This window comes from Pipistrellus hanaki, assembly GCF_964339955.1.
Source record: "Pipistrellus hanaki genome assembly, chromosome: 3".
Classification (NCBI taxonomy): Eukaryota; Metazoa; Chordata; class Mammalia; order Chiroptera; family Vespertilionidae; genus Pipistrellus; species Pipistrellus hanaki.
In genome coordinates this window covers 90,723,410-90,738,098 of record NC_140505.1, presented here as the reverse complement: position 1 = coordinate 90,738,098, position 14,689 = coordinate 90,723,410, and the positions used below count along the sequence as shown (strand labels likewise).

The 14,689-nt window shown below is 44.3% G+C and overlaps 1 long non-coding RNA gene across 1 annotated transcript; it reads right to left on the bottom strand.

Annotated features, from left to right (window-relative positions):
• Positions 1-580: 580 nt before the first annotated feature.
• LOC311620293 lies at positions 581-14,607 on the bottom strand. Its single transcript, XR_014794675.1, has 3 exons — positions 14,487-14,607; positions 2,382-2,508; positions 581-1,216 (listed from the first exon to the last, which is right to left on the bottom strand). It is a non-coding gene; the product is annotated as an uncharacterized lncRNA (long non-coding RNA).
• Between the last annotated feature and the right edge of the window lie 82 nt (positions 14,608-14,689).

The window sequence follows — 14,689 nt, the reverse complement described above, 5'->3', positions numbered from 1 at the left end:
GCAGGAACAATTAACATGATAAGGAAGAAACTTGAGGCATCTGTCCTGGCGCTCACCACATTTGGTTGTGCCCCAGGAGCTCCGAAAAAAGGGAAGTTACAAGTTACCCAGACATCTCATAGATATGTTATCTTAGAGGCAAAAAGGCAAATGGGCTCAGTAAGAAGATCAAAGTTGATTTGTCTGGGAAAATATCTGGGACATGACTACCTACTATAACCTGTTAGATATTTAATTTTCAAACCATCTTTTTTTTTTTTTTTTGTCACTTCTTTTTTTTATTTTTATTTTATTATTTTTTTTTAATTAAATTATTATCTGTGTACATATTTTAACATTGCCCCCCCCCCCCCATGCATACCCCCCTCCCTTCATATCATCTTTTGTGGTTATCTTAGGTCTCTGGGTTTGCAAGACTGCCAGGCAGGCTTTCCCTGAGCTTGTCAGGTTAGCATGTGGCTCTTTTCTTTCACACTCCTGAACACACCCCGACCAGGGTGGTGAAACGGAATTTTTGGACTGGAACCCTGATTCTTTGTCCGTTGGAGTCAAGGAATTAATTCACAAACAGAGTAATATAGCAAAGATGGAGATTTATTGAAGAACAGGTACAGACTCCCATATGGGGAGAGGGAAAGAGTCCCACGGACTACCTGTTTCCAAGGTTTATAAAGTTCCTGTGTTCTGATATTCCCTCTGGTCAATATCCCCTTTCAAACTGGTTACTATAATAACTCCTGAGGCTCTCCTCCCTCATTGTCCTCCTATTTCCTCCAGGATTTCTTCCTCCTTTATTTTGTAAATATAGGCCTTTTGGGCTATTCCAGTTCCCTTGACTTATGGAAATGTATTTGTTGCTACTCCCTTATGTTATGGAAATTAACTGCACCTGGCAGTTATGGAGATATACAATAGCTTCTCCCAGTCTGTAGTTGTGTGTTTCTACATGGACCCCAATTCTAAAAATTCCCTAAGTCTGCCTATATTCACCTAAAATTTCTGTTTCAGTCCCCACTCTGATTAGGAAACTCCAACTGCTGATGGGGACAGGGAATGCCGAGTCTTTCTGGCTGCTTCTTGCTGGCAAAGGGGTCGTAGTTTGGGGCAGCAGTCAGGGTACCCTTCAGAAGTAGGTGATATAAGGGTCCACAGAAGATGGATATAGCCGCCTCCATTTGCTGTTCCATGTGGAGGACCAGTTGTAGCTTTAGGGCTTCTAAATGGGAGGATATGAAACATACCAAATGTTAAACAGGCAATGGTTAAAGATGAGTAATTAAAAAACACAGTATAAACCAAGGTCTGAAAAGAGAGCCAGCTAATAGGGATGACATATCTTTAACTAGAGGCCCGGTGCATGAATTTGTGCACAGGTGGGGTCCCTCAGTTTGGCCAGTAATCTGGACCAATTGGGGCTGTCTCCCACCCTGATCGGGACCTGGGGCCAATTGGGGCAGGTCGGCCAGGGGGAGGGACCATGGAAGGTTGACTGGATAGCCCTTCCCGATTGGTCCAGATTGGGAGGGCTGGCCAAGGGGAGGAGCTGCCTCATCAGGGCCGATTGGGACAGGCAGGCCTGGGGAAGGGGCTGTGGTACATTGGCCAGCCAGTCCACCCACCCCAGTTGGTACCTATGGAGGCAAATTTCGGGGGGGGGGGGGGGGTGCTGCATGAGGGGCCTTGAGAGTCTGTGGCTCAGCCAGGGGGCAGGGCTGCAGGAGGTTGTCCAGCCGCAGGAGGTTGGCTGTGGGGGGTAGCTCCTGCATTGAGCCTCTGCCCCCTGGTCAGCATTGTGTGTCATAGCTACTGGCTAGTTGTCCATTCATAATGGTTACATATGTAGATTGGTGCCCAGACTTCTGGGGCAAGAGGCTATGAGGCCTTCCTTTAGGTAAGCTGCTTTTAGCAAAGAGTGTGTTATTCATGGCACAGACTTTGCCCTGCTCAGTTGAGGGCTCCTCTGTGAATAAAAATCTGTCAGGATTACCCAGGGCTCCTAGAAGGAGGTGGCAGTCCTCTGAGGAGCCAGATTGAGAGACTCCAAGCCCCATCAGTCCGTTAGACCAACTGATCCAGGCTTGTGAGAGATATATGTTTAATTGAGATTTGACCTTGAATTGGGCTGCTTATAACATACTTAAGTAGTTAGGGATTTGGAGAGCCAGTATGGCTGAAAAATTTGGCACGTTAGGGATACAAAAAAAAAGGAGCTGTAAGTGGGAGCATCTCATGGGGTTTCTGAGTCCCAGCAAGGGCAGAGAAGGACTCCTCTAGGTACCAGCCTAGGAATCCGGTGACACTTATAAAAAGAATAATTACTTTAAAAATGAAAACATTGTTTATCTAGAAACACCAGAGTATGTTACGTATCTGGCACTCACTGACTTCCCAGGATCCCTTCAAAAGAGAAGTCTCAGGTCCCTTAGAGGCTGACATGAGCAGAAATTTGGTGATCGGATTGATGGCAGTGCAGATTCATCCTCCTCCTGTGCTGGCATTCAAGGCTCACTGGAGACAGACAGATCTAGGAGTCAGCGCTGCCCACCTGTTGTGAGACTTAAAGCTGGTGCTTGTAAAATGGCTTTTTGAGCTGTTTAAAGGCCTGCCTAAATAAATAAGGGCTATTCCCCAAAATCCTGGGGCAGTACTGACCATATTAGCTGATTGCCTTCAGCTAATTTTTCCCCCATTTATTATTTATTTATTTATTTATTATGGTCTCACATAATTGTCCTTATTCCCCCAATCCCATCCCAAACCCCTCCCTACATATGCCCTCACCACCCCCCCACCACCCCCACCCCCCCCACCCCCCCCGTTGTCCATGGCCACTGGCTAGGCCCATATGTATGCACACAAGTCCTTTGGTTGATCTCTTCCCCTTACCCCCATCCCCCCTTATTTTCCCTCTGTGGTTTGAAAGTCTGATTGCTGGTTCTCTTTCTCTGGGTCTGTTTGTGTTGTTCATTATTTCCTCTAGATGTGTGAGATCATGTGATCCAAGAAATACCCTTGTAAGAACCTAACCTGCAACAAGCCATAATTTTTTTAAGGCAAATAGGAACTGTGAGTTAGGAGGCAAGTGTATACAGAAAAAGGCATCTTTGAGATTTAGTACTATGCTAGTAAACCACTTTGTGTTTTCTGCAATCTTGGCAAGTAAAGCATAAGGGTTAGGGACATTTGGCTGGATAGGCATCACTACCTTATTTATTAGTTATAAATCCTAAACTAGTCCTCCCCCTCTGTTAGGCTCTTGTACTTCTAAAATGGTGTATTATAAGGATTATGACAAGGTTTCAATAATCCTTGGGCTTCTAAAACAGATGGCCTGTTAGAATATTGAGTCCTTCTAAAACCTCTGGGTTGAGAGGACATTATTTCTGATGTGAATATGCTTTCTGCAGGATCAGGAAGGCATGGGAAAGGAACAGCTTACCCCAGCTACACCTTAAAGGCTGAGAAAAAGATCTCATTCTTGGCTTCCCAGCCTCTGAGGATGATTTACCAGGGTTTGGGAGGAGTACACAGAAGGTGGCTCCAGCATCAGGGAGGAAATTAATTTCCTTACCCATCCCCACCCCCAATGCCGCCCCACTATCAGGCTTACCTGGGGCTCCGGGGGGAGGTGGCAGTCCTCTGAGGAGCCAGATTGAGAAACCTCAAGCCCCATCAGTCCTGTTGGGCCAGCTGGTTGCCAGCCCTATCCCAAGGGACCTCAGTCTCCAGGGGCAGTCTGATTTCCAGTGGTTTCCTTCACAAGCAGGACAGGGCTTCAGGAGTCCACCACGTCCTTTGGGGCAATTCCAGTGCATAAGTCCGACCTGTCTACAGTTGTAGCAGGTGACTGGGACTGACCTTTCATCTTTGGGCTTTGATTGGGGGCTCTTGCCTTGCTGAAGCATCGCACAAAGAACCTTGGTTCTGGCCTGGCTTCCCCTGTTTCTCCTTTTTTCTTATTTTGGTCTCTATTATAGAACACAGAGGTGGTAACTTTCAGGAGATTTTCTTGGGATCAATAGCCAATTCTTGCAACCTCCTGATGTCTGGGATAACCTGAGTGATAAGTTTGTCCTTTAAAATTAGTTGTCCCAATTCTGAATCTAGGGTAATGTTGATAGACTTAACCAAAAGCCTCTTGAGCCTTCCAAAAAGGTTTTTGTTATCCCCTTGATTAATGGTGGTTAATTTAGAGTGGTTGACAGGCTTTGTTTTACTACATTTGAGGCATTCTATAATATAGAACTGGCAGTGCTTTATTTTCTAATATATTTTGCTTTTCACGAAACCGGTTTGGCTTAGTGGTAGAGCATCGGTCTGTGGACTAAAAGGTCCCGGGTTCGATTCTGGTCAAGGGCATGTACCTCAGTTGTGGGCACATCCCCAGTAGGGGGTGTGCTAGAGGCAGCTGATCGATGATTCTCTCTCATTGATGTTTCTAACTCTCTATCTCTCTAACTCTCCCTTCTCTGTAAAAAATCAACAAAGTATATTTTAAAAAAAGAAGAAGACATATTTTGCTTTCCAGTGGCTTAGAGGGTTAAGTGTAATATGAGCATGATATCTCTCTAAGAGATCAAATACTTGAATGAAGTTTTGGAAGACCTCAATATATTTGTCAGGATATTCTGAGAACTTTCCTAGATCACTTTTAATTTCATGTCCCACGGAAAGAAGGGGATTAGGGCTAAATTATGGCCAGATCCTTCATCTGTCTTGGGGTAAGCTAAGGTTGGCTTAGCCCTGGGTGGGAGTACAGTCTCCACACTCTCCCTCAGTGGACTTGGGTTGTCATTGCCAGGATGTTATAGTAATAAGGAAAAAATACAATATTGAATAAGTATTAAAGTGTGGAATTGAAGTGTGATATCTGAAAGTATGGAATGTAATGTAAACAAACTGATAAGCACCCTTGAGTGGCCTGTAGATAAAGTGATCTGTATCCCATATGTAAGACCAGATAGCAAAGCTCCTGAGACCCGCTAATAAGACACACTGAAGACAGATCTGAGCACTGAAGACACATAAAAAGAGCAAGCTCCATAGAAGATCAGAGATGTTCCTTTTGCTCCTCCACAGAAGGTTGCTCTCCACTTTCCCTGCCTGCACCAGTCAAAGCTCTGCCTGAGCCGAGAGCCCCGAACCATGAGCCACAGACCATGAGCCATTGCAAGAGGCCTCAGCTCAAGCCGAGCTGCAGCTGCAAAGTCTTCCATGAACCCTGTGTCTGTCAGTGTGGATCCCCGGGTGGCCTGCCGAGGTCTGGAACCCACCAGGACTCTGGTAAATAAGCTGTGAGTGATTCATGCATTGCATGTTTGTCTCCTGTGTAAGTTATGCTCGGTGGATTATTAAGTACCTTGGGTCGTACATGTCAGATTTCTGGCTGAGGCACCCTAGGTCACCTGTGCATACGTCCTTTATGGAATAATTGGGACACAGGAGCAAAGGATTAAATTTATAGTTTCCCACCTGCCTTTGACTTGTCCCCTTGAGTAAAAAAAGCCTGGATATATGAGACTTCCAACTACTTCCCATTTTTCCTACTGAAAAGATTAAAACTTTTTTTCTGGGGCTAGTTTTTACTATTTTCTAGTTGGCATTTGAGGCTAAACCTAAGGGCAGAGAGTGATCAGGTGTTATTTCTCTAAGATTTATCAGTCAATATCCCAGTTTTCGAGGATGTATCCTAGGGGCTTTCTTTTTATATAAAGTAGATAACATGCTTCCCATGTGTAAGAAGAAAAGAAAATGTATAAGGATGACCTGCATCCTTGAACCCTCAAAGACGTCCTGCATCCACTGTGTATGCCCCTTTTGTGGGGACGGGCATGTCCCCCTCTCAACCAAGGGTACCTTTGGTTGAGGGAAGACCTCACTCGTAAATCCAGAGTGAGTGGCCCTTACTGCGTACTGTCACAGATCGGGCTGTTGGGTGAATAACCGTACTTGACCACTCACAACCCAAGCTCACGCAGAGGTCATGGGTTCCTCCCTTGTCTCGTGAGGGAAGCCTGTATAAATTGTGTCTTGCTCTCAGGCCCCTTGTTTGTGATTAAAAGGGCCTGGGCTGGGCATAATGTTTTGAAGTACCCACTGAATTGGATGGGTTGAAGTACTTGCTGAACTGAATTTCCGAGGGGTCTACAGGATGAGGACTTAAGAGAGTTTACATAGTATCTGGGACCCTGGTTCATCCAGTATCCAGAAAAGTATAAACAGCTCTGGCCCTCACCCCTTGTATGCCCTCGTTTTTAAAAGATTTATCCTGTCTGATTTTTGGAATCTTTCTGGCCTGATTTTATACTTCAAACTCCCTGTTTATTGGCTTAATTTTTGTTTGTACTGGCCCTTAATTTATGTTTTTTATTTTATTTTTATTTCCAAACCTTAAAAAGTGCCATCTTAAAGATTTTATCTCATTATATATATATATTTTTAAATCAATTTTTATTGTTCATATTATTACAGAGGTTCCTCATTTCTTTCCCCCTCCACCAGGTTCCCACCCCACCCTCTGCCCTTTCCCCACCCCCCATTATCCTCATCCATAGGTGCACAGTTTATGTTCAGTCTCTTCAGGCATCCACCACTCCCCTTCCCCCCCCCCCCCCCCAGAATTGTCAGTCCACTCCCCTCCCTTATCTCTGATTCTATTATATTCAACAGTTAATATTATTCATCAGTTTTTTTAATTTCCTTGTTTGTTTGCTTTTTTGTGGTTTTTTTTTTTTTTTAATTAATAAACTTTTATATTTCCAAGAACAAACCCTGAAATCTAATAATTTTAAACCTTGTTTTTTCTGCCCTGGGAACTGAGGAGCAAACTTGTTTACATGTAAACTTGCCCTTAGGCTATCAAAAGGTGTAGCCATTCAAATGTAAATGAACACATTGTTTAAAGATAGCTGCTGGCTAGAATTGGATTACCTGTTCTGGGTGGGAAGGGCTTGTCCTCCCCTTTCTCCATTAAAATTAAGGTGTTAGCTTTAAAACCTCTTTTTGGCAAGAGACCTTAAACTTTCAGAACTTTAAATTTTTCAGATAGTAAATCCATTACTTGGCATTTTCTCAAATCAATAATACCTCCACATGCCCAAGGATACACTTAGATCCAAATAGATCAACCAACCTCATCCAGACCCCACACAAGGCACTCACAGATCAACACCCCAGTGCTACAACAACTCAACACATCCAGATCTAAGCCTTCATCACTTGATTCAGCAGACCCTCCAGTTCCCCCAAAAGATTCCAGCTGTAGAGGCTGAAAGAAATAATATAGAAAAATTCCCCTGCTAGCCCAGACTTCCCTTGGGAATGTGACCTTTAGAACTGCCCCAGGAAAAACAGGGTATGAGCCACACAGCACCAGACCACCAGACTCAGCCCCTAGAGGTAGTAAACTGGGTGTATTATCAACACAGCACCAGACCACCAGACTCAGTCCCTAGAGGTAGTAAACTGGATGTATTATCAACGTCCTGCGGCGGTTCCACCCTGTTCCTTGTGATAATGTCTATCCTCCCCTCAAGGAATTCCTGTCCCTCTTTCTAGAAGACCCCCCTCCCCTTGTCCTTTGTTCTAACTTTGCGGTTTTTGCCTTTATAAGCCTGTAAGAAGTTCTGCTCGGGACTTGACTTGGCTGCTCCTGCGTGAGTAACAGGTCAAGTTCCAGCATGCTGGTATTAAATCCTCTTGCTGTTTGCATCAAGTGCGTCTCTTGCGTTTGACTGGGTCGTCACTGATCCTGGGTCAGGGCAGGGGTCTCCTTCGGGGGGTCCAACACAGCCATGTCTGAGAAGCAGCCCTGGGGCATGGGCAGGCGAGGAGCGAGCTGTTTCGGGCCCGGCTGCTCCGGGCCTGGCCTCTGTTGCTCTGGTCCGCTCCACAACCAGCTGCTTCGGGTCTGGCCACTGCTGCTCCGGGCCTGGATGCTACTGCTCCAGGCCTGGCTTCTCCCGACCCGGCTGCTCTGGGCCCAGCTGCTCCTGGCCTAGCCGCTCCTGGCCTGACTGCTCTGGGCCTGGCCGCTGCTGCTCCGAGCCCGGCTGCTCCAGGCCCAGCTGTTGCCGCTCCGGGCCTGGATGCTGCTGCTCCGGGCCTGGCTGTTCCTGACCCGGCTGCTCTGGGCCCGAGATTTTATCTCATTTTAAAAAGGGCAACCAACTTGGTTGCTCCCTCCCAAAAAAGACCTGGGAAAGGGACATGCTAGTTGACTTTGCTGGGAACAGTTTACGTAAAAGGCACATCTTAGTTTTTATTAGTGGTAAATATTGGTGGAAAAGATTTTTATTTCCCCCTTTTGAAACTTAAATTTATCCCTGAATATTTAGTGTTCATTTGTATATTTTATTCAGCATGTTAGAAAGGGGTTACTACCTTCTATATAACTCATTAATAATTCTCTGAAGTTTTACAAATCCTTATTTAATTTAAAGATATGACCTGCTTAGCTGAAACCGGTTTGGCTCAGTGGATAGAGCGTCGGCCTGCGGAGTGAAGGATCCCAGGTTCGATTCCGGTCAAGGGCTTGTACCTTGGTTGTGGGCACATCCCCAGTAGGGGGTGTGCAAGAGGCAGCTGATCGATGACTCTTTCTCATCGATGTTTCTAACTCTATCTCTCTCCCTTCCTCTCTGTAAAAAATCAATTAAAAAAAATTAAAAAATGTGTGACACATGCTTATTGCAGATGGTATATTAAGCATTGAAACCAATTTATAAATCCCAATAAGTGAAATATAAAATACCCAGAATGTCATTGGCAGATGCAGAGAATTATTACACTTGCCCTTTTATCCTGACTGAAATTCCCAGTTTGAACTTGGCTTTAAATCTTTGTAAGTTCTTTTCTGAAGTTGACTGAAACCTTTATGATATTCAACATATATGTATTTAAATAGAATATTGCTATTAATTTTTATTTGACCGAGTTTCCTCATGTAATTTCAAGTATATTGTATTGGTCCAATTTATTATAGTTAAAAAATAATTTATTTTTAGGGAGAGAGAATACATCTTTGCATTACCTCAGGGTCTTTGGGATGTCACAAAGCTGTCTCTCAGTTAAATTCTTGAAATTTTACACTTGGAAAAGCTGTTAAATATACCCATTTAAATATTATTAAAACCTAAACTGGCTTTAACATTAAAGATTTGGTCCTGACCACTGAATTAATTCTTTTTAATCTGGCTAATAAATTGATATATTTTAACTAGAGGCCCAGTGCACGAAATTTGTGCACAGGGTGGTGGTGGTGGGGGGGTATTCCTCAGCCCAGCCTGCACCCTCTCCAATCTAGGACCCCTCAAGGGATGTCTGACATCCCTCTCACAATCCAGGACTGCTGGCTCCCAACTGCTTGCCTGCCTTCCTTCCTGATTGCCCCTAAGCAATTCTGCCCGCCAGCCTGATCACCCCCTAACCACTCCCATGCCAGCCTGTTTGATGTCTAACTGCTCCCTTGCCAGCCTGTTTGCCCCAAACTTTCCTCTTCTGCCGGCCTGGTCATGCCTAACTGCCCTCCCCTGCAGGGTTGATCAACCCCAACTGCCCTCTTTTGCAGGCCTAGTGCCTTCCAAATGCACTCCCCTACTGGCCATCTTGTGATGGCCATGTTGTGTCCACTTGGGGGCAGGATATTTGAACACATGGAGGCAGCCATCTTGTGTGTTGGAATGATGGTCAATCTGCATATTACTCATTTATTAGATAGGATAGAGGCCTGGTGCACGGGTGGGGTCCAACTGGTTTGACCTGAAGAGTGACCCAGATCAGGGTGGGGTTCCTTTGGGGCATGGGGTGGCCTGAGTGAGATGCCTGTAGTGGTTTGCAGGCCAGCCACACCCCCTGGCGACCCAAGTGGAGGCCCTGGTATCTGGAATTTATTTACCTTCTATAATTGAAACTTTGTAGCCTGGAGCAGAGCCAATCCTCCTGCTTGCTCCGTGGCAGTAGCCATTTCTGTTTGAATTTGTTTACCTTCTATAATTGAAACTTTGTATCCTTGAGTGGAGGCCTGGGCCTGCAAGGGCAGGCGGAAAGCTTGGCTTCCTCCATTGCCAGGGAAACGCCTCACTCCTGTTCTCGGTGGCTATAACCACCTTGGTTGGTTTATTTGCATATGTGCTCTGATTGGCTGGTGGGTGTGGCTCGTGGGCATGGCTTGTGAGTGTAGTGTAAAGATGGTTAATTTGCATATTACTCTTTTATTAGGTAGGATAATTCCACAGTATACTTTGAATTGTAGAGAAAAGCTGGAATGACATGCCTATTCCCTTACTGCCATGGCCCCAAGGGCACAGAAGTGGCTGCCCCTTAACCAGCCTCAGTTTAGTTTAGGCCAGCCTGGGCAGGATTGTGGTGTCACAGGCAGGAGTGGATCACCTGGTCCCCATTAATACCTATGCTTCCTACCAAATGTTTAATGGACATGATGCTGGGTGGGGCTTTGCCAATTTCCCCTGCCCTGCCCCTTTTCTAAGCACCTGCACAGGTTCCGCCAGTGCTGCCTCTTATTCTTCCACTTTTAGAACCAAAAGCTGCTTGTCTGAGTAAAACTGCTTTTTTTCTTTTTCCTTCCTTCTCCTGCTTCACCACAGGTGAGGAATACAGTGGTTTATCAACCACAGGTAGGCCACAACTTTAGCTAGTGGTCTTTGTTTAAACTTCCATGGGTTATAATATATGTAACCTTCACAAATTTTACACTTTCAAATTAGCCTTAGAATCTTAAAATCTTAACCCAGTAAAATAACCTTTGGTTCTGAGTGACACAAAGCCTACACAGAGCAAAAACAGGGTGCTTTCTATGTTCCTAAAGATAGCGAAGAACAAACTAAGCTAGCAAAGCAATCAGTAGTAACCAAGGTACCTTGCAGTCAAAGAAACTCTAAAGAGCATCAGCCTGTTCCACCTGTCAATAAGCAGCTGGGCCCTGAGCAAGGTGGGATGTGCCCTATCTTTAAACAGATTGATTGAAATATCAACAGAAAACATTAATAGAAACATTCTTATACACAATATTTACAAGTGCGCACAATCCACAGACACTCCACAAAGCACTCCATTAAAAAAGCAGTGTCTCTTGTCCCTGGTTAGGGAAACTGACCCTCCCTAGAACCTCAGTATTTTTCTAATGGACTATTTGGCCATGTGGCTTGCCTGGTTGCCTCGTATATATTCCCCTTGTGTCATTTTCACCATTTTCTAAAGAAAAATCATATCAGGCCAATTCTATACCATCTGCAAAAAGATGGGACTCAGGCCAAGAGGCCACCCAAAATCAGTTGGGGCACCACCCCTTGAACTAGCCTTTCCATCTACACAGGTATAGAAAGTCCCAGAAACATCCCTAATTTGTGAGAAATGGCTCACCTACCCAAATTTCAAATGATGGACTAGGAAATAAAAACATAGTGAAAATGAGACTTTTAAGAACACTCCTGAGAGTGTACAACCATTTTACAGAATCACAAAAAGACAAGAAACAAGATACCTACAATAGTAATTAATGGGCTAACTTAACAGCTGTGTCTGGTTGTAATGGTGAGTTCTCTGAAAGGCTAAAACTTTTACAGGAATGGATGGCAGAACCAGCTAAGGGCTGTGATTAATTCCTGTTATGCCTGATGGGAAGATCTAGTCATGCTCGTATGCCAGGAATGGAAAACAGTTAACTGGCGTCCCCCCCCCCCCTTCTTAACTTTGCCTAGTTTTCCCCCAGTATCCTTACTATAAAGGCCTGCACAAATGGAGACTGAGGAGTTAAGCTTAGTGGGATCTGGATTGCAGAGGCAATGGTTTGGCTCGATACTATTTTACCTGACTGAGGTAGAAACAGAAGAGAAAGGCAGAAGAAAGGAGCAGTGAAGGAAAGAGGGAAATGCCCACTTTTTAGATGACAGCCAAATTTTAGTGCTGGCAGGCATCTGTCAGCCTCCAAAATCATACAAGAGATAGAAAAGGGACAGAGGGACAGACTCTGTGGCTACTCACCATTCGACGTGAAGAGGGTTGACTGACTTATGAAGAAATTCTCTGTCAACGCATTATTTCAAACAGAATATTTGGACTGAACCCCGAACTCTTTCCCCATCCCCACTTGAGTCCATTCTGTGGGACTCTCCCCACAAGGGAGTCTGTACTTGTTTTTCAATAAATCCCCTCCACCTGCCGAAACCGGTTTGGCTCAGTGGTAGAGCGTTGGTCTGCGGACTGAAAGGTCCCAGGTTCTATTCCGGTCAGGGGCATGTACGTTGGTTGCGGGCACATCCCCAATAGGGGGTGTGCAAAAGGCAGCTAGTCGCTCATCAATGTTTCTGGCTCTCTATCTCTCTCCCTTCCTCTGTAAAAAAAATCAATAAAATATATTTTAAAATAAATAAAATTTATTTATTTTAAAATAAAATAAATAAAATCTTTGCTATAACTGCCCTCTGTCCATGGATTCATTCTTTGAATCCGGCGGGCAAAGAATCTGGGTTCCAATGCAAAGATTCAGTTTCAGTGGGGACCAAACCTGCAAAGCAAGTATGTGTCCTTGATCAGGAATCAAACCAATGACCCTTTAGTACACGGGCCAACTCTCTAACCACTGATTGACACTGGCAAGGTCCCCTTTTCTTTAGATGCCTTTTCCTCATTTTTTTTAATTCAATAAACAGTTACACATGTTAATCAATGGTCATTGGCACCAATTCATCTCCAACAGGAATCCCCAATTCAGGGTCTGGTGAAAAAGGAAACTTTTCCGTGTAACACAGCTAAAGTGTGATGTAGCATAGCTGTGAAAATAGCACAACTATGAGGCTTAGGACCTGGCAGGCCAGGGGCCAGCCCCTCTTCTGCTAGATAGCAGTCAGCTCCAGACTAGGGAGAGGGAGATGCAATCTTGAGTTTCAGTGGAAAGGGAAAGATTCCTCTCAGAAACAGAGAGGAGCTGGCTATGTGGTCAAAAGTCTCCACCTCTGGTCCTTAATTAACCTGTTAACCGAGCGGGACCTATAAATACGTCAAACATAAACACTAGCGAGAACAGGTAGGACATATGAATACGTCCTTGAAATATATGTTTCGCCCTGAGAGGGACGGTATATATTTTTTGTAATCTTTATAATTGTTTGTAAAATTTATAATTTTTTAATTCGATGTTTCCTTTTTTTTGTTGGTATTCTTTTCTATTTGTTTGTAATTTTGTATTTTCCTTTGTGCTTTATATATAAATAAACGAAAAAAATATATATTTCATTTATTTTAATTAAGTGTAAATAAAAATAATAATAATATAAAATTACGTCCGCTGGGCGTGACGTACTGACACGTCCTAGTGAAAGAGTATGCGTCCGTTATACGTTGCGTAATTAAAAAGGGAACTCCCCGGTTAACAGGTTAATCTGTTGTTATGCAAATTAGGGCTTCAAATCCTCACAGTTTGGTCCAAAAGGTAGTCTTGATGGGTCAGAACAGAGCTGCTCTGGTTGGTTGTAGCTGCCACAACTCCAATTAAATGGGGAAAGCCTCAGTCCTATTGGTTGAAATACCGTGTTTCCCTGAAAATAAGACATCCTCCGAAAATAAGATCTTACTGACAGGTTTCCTTCTGAGTGAAATATAAGGCATCCCCCCGAAAATAAGACCCCCCTAGGCTAAACATGAGAGATTTGGTCTACTGATTCTGAAAGAAATGGAGTCACAAGAAATTCACCAGGAAATTCAGGAATTGGATTGTTATGATGATGTTCCAGAAGATGATGACATGATTGTCATTGAATAAATGAGTAAATTCTTGATACTGTAGGATTCACAGTTTGTCTGGTTTGTGTTGACAACTACCGTACTACCGTACTACCGTACCGTATACAGGTAATAAATTTCCTTTATTTTCATTTAACAATAAATGTGTACCGTATTCTTGGAGAAATAAGACATCCCCCGAAAATAAGACCTAGCACATCTTTGGGAGCAAAAATTAATATAAGACACTGTCTTATTTTCGGGGAAACAGGGTAGGATTCCAGGAACTCCCTTATAAGGGCTTGCTCAGATAACTGGAACACAGTGCAGGGCAGGCAGTTCAGAGCAGGCTTCTTCCTGAAGTGCGGTTTGCAGTAAGAGAGCCCTGTGTAGAAATGCCTTCTAAGCACTTTAAAAAATATATATATTTTATTGATTTTTTTACAGAGAAGAAGGGAGAGGGATAGAGAGTGAGAAACATCGGTGAGAAACATCAATCAGCTGCCTCTTGCACACCTTCTACTGGGGATGTGCTCACAACCAAGGTACATGCCCTTGATAGGTATCGAACCTGGGACCCTTCAGTTCACAGGCTGATGCTCCATTCAACTAAGCCAAACCAGTTAGAGCTAAGCACTTTTGTTTTTTAAGTTTGAGCCACCAGGAACCCTTCTTAGTTGGCATCTTCTTTCTCAGTGTTCACACACAGAAAGAACCACCCCTCAATACTAATACTTTACCCCACTTACCTGCCAAACTGGCCTCTTCCCTCCATCCATTGACATTGCCAGTGGCAACAGAAACAGGAAAGAAAACCCTGTTACCAAGAGACCACTCCCTGCTCCTCCACTCCTCTCCCCACAGCTGCGGGCTGCCTGACTGCCTGAGGCGGGCAGGAAGCCTGTGGTTTGTGCACCAGGCCTCCCTCCCCAACCCTCCCTCCCTGAGCCGT